This window comes from Acyrthosiphon pisum, chromosome A1 (assembly GCF_005508785.2).
Source record: "Acyrthosiphon pisum isolate AL4f chromosome A1, pea_aphid_22Mar2018_4r6ur, whole genome shotgun sequence".
In the NCBI taxonomy this organism is placed as follows: Eukaryota; Metazoa; Arthropoda; class Insecta; order Hemiptera; family Aphididae; genus Acyrthosiphon; species Acyrthosiphon pisum.
In genome coordinates, this window is record NC_042494.1 from 68,017,533 (window position 1) to 68,020,463 (window position 2,931).

Below are 2,931 nucleotides of genomic sequence, written 5' to 3' on the forward strand. Positions count from 1 at the left end.
CGTAATAATAATTATATATATTCATGACTGCAGAAATAATATCATATTATTATTGTTATTACTTATTAGTTATTTGTTACACGAAATACTGGAAAATGAACGACGTTGGTGTAGCTAAATAGCCTATTCGTAACGCCGTCTTTACTGGTGTTCAAAATATTACACATTTGCACAATACATGTTATTAATTATTAAACCAATATACCCTGTTATTAAGACGACGCCACACCCACGTGTGTTATGTCTGTCTGACAAGTTCGTAACATGGCAAATTTACGCTCAGCAGATCGATTTAGCTCCGTTAGTTCAAACATTAGAGAGAATCACCCTATTACGAAACTACACAGTGAGAACATTATCTGTGTTCGTATGTTGGTTTTTACGATTGTTCGCTTTTTGAGTGAGTTATGAGCATTTTTAATTTACACTATATTATACAAGATGTATCTTAATATGTCATTGTACGCGGGTTTTTTTACGATTATGGATCGATGAGTTAGAATTTAGTTAAAACGAAAAAAGACGTGTTCCTTTATTTTTATGAGGCAATTTTTTTATAGCAATTTCAAAATCTTTAAACACGCAGGTGTACCAATAGCAAATCAACTTTATTTTTTCAAATGGTAACTACTATATTTTTAATGGTTTCTGGTAAAGCTTTTTTTTCTGAAAATGTTGATAGTCAGATCATCAATTTTGGTTCACTAGTTTATTAACCATGCTCCTTTAAAATGTTGTAAAATATGCATTAATACTTTTAATTGAAGTAATTGGTTTATTTATTTTAAATCACGATTATTAAATAATTTTTAAAGAATTTCAACTGCTAAATTCATACTTTGCATGCGTACCTACCAATATAGAGAACTTCTGGTTCAGATTTCAAGTTATTAAAAATATAAAAGTTAGTTGTAAAAAAAATGATTTAGCTCTTGTAAATTAAACCTTAATCAATTATTTCAATCAATTATAAATAATGAACTAAGTTTGCCAACAATTTTTGTTTGTTTTTTTTTTTTAACATTTTAGACTACCGATTTAACTATTTAAGTACCTATATAAAAAGATAGTTATAAGAAAAAATTATTTATTTTTTGTAAATTAGGTATTTCAGTTGAAAGTATTAATGCATATTAAATTAAACTTTAGAGGACCACAGTTAATAACTTAGTGAACTAAAATTGATCATTTACTGTCAAAATGTTCAGAAAAAAAATTTACCGGAATCCATTAAAAAATATAATGGTACCATTTGAAAAAATAAGGTCAATTTTATTATTGGTACAACTGCGTGTTCAAAAATGTTGAAAATATTATAAAAAAATTGCCTGTTAAAAATAATGAAACACATTTTTGTCTTTTTTTGTTTTAACGAAATTCCACATCATTGATCTATAATTTTTAATAAAAACTCACGTACAATGACATAAGATACACCTTGTATATTTTTTGTATAGCAAAAAATTATATAATAATATAAATTCATTAATATGTAATGATAAAATTATTTTGAAGTTAAAATTGAAAGGGGGCCCACTAAGTGTGTAGTATCCCGAAGCCCAATTGATCCTTAATCCGGGCTTGCCCGAGCCACTTCTACTAAAATAGCAGGCCATCCATTATATTATTATTTAAAACAACATAGGTACTTGGAATGGACTGAAATAGTTGAAGCAGTTTGGTAGAAGCGTGCAAAAAGCTTTGATGACCTATATATTTTAAAAATAAAGGTTGAAAAAAGCATTACACAGACAACTGCATTCTTCTAAATCAAAAAGTTTTTCTTATACTTCTACATAGTAAATGGTAATGCAAGATAACTTCTGTTTATATTTTAAATGTTTAACTATTATCTTGTTCATAAATAATAGCACCTCATTTTAATTATAATTTTATACATATACAAAATATATAGTTTATTCAGAATTATGTCTTGTATTCATTGTTTTTAACTTTTATACCGGCAAGCAAATACATATATTACATATTATACCACGGCATTCCCCTTCATTAAAAAGTTTTTCTTATACTTGGTTGTACATGGTGATGAAAAATAACTATCGTTTATAATTTTAAATAACTTATAATTAATTAGTTTAAAAATTATAGCACAAGACATCTTTAAATAATTTTATACAAAAAAAAAATGTATTTAACATTATGTTCCTAGTATGTTTTTATTTTTTTGACCGCCAATCAATAAACTCGTCCATGTCAGAACCATCAGATTCATCAATTTCATCTAGTTCATTTTTAATTTCCATGTTATTCATATTTTCTGTAGCCAAAGCAATTTTTTCTCTTTTCTTCTCTAGTTCGATAACTCTAAAATATAAACAATATAATATTATAATACAATTAAAATACCAATAACTACTTGGTAGTATATTTAAATATTGAATATGAATAATGTTACACAGCGACAGATCACAGATAAACACTTTGTGTAAAACTAATATTGGATAATAGCTATAGTTGTAACCACAAAATCACTAGTTTTGATATTTGTTCACTTCTAAAGATATATTATATTAACAACAGCAGACAAAGCAGTGCTATGCATGATTATCTAGTTTACATATTATATTCAACTGTAGATTGTAGTTTTCAAAGATCAGATGTGATGACATAGGAATTTTGATAATTTCAACTAACAGTTATTAAAATTGTATGCATAATGATCAGTGCTTATTTGTATGTGGATACAATTATAATTAGTTATATTGGTATAATAAATTATTAAATTAAATGTATTACATTTTTATAATTTCATATTATCAGTGATGGGAAAGAACGAGTTCATAAGAACGCGTTCAAATTGTGTGAACTTGGTATGAACGAGTTCGATTTTCAAGAAATGAACTTGAACGTTTCGTGCATTGACAATTTAAATTTCATACAACTGGTGATAGGATAATGTTTTGAAATGTT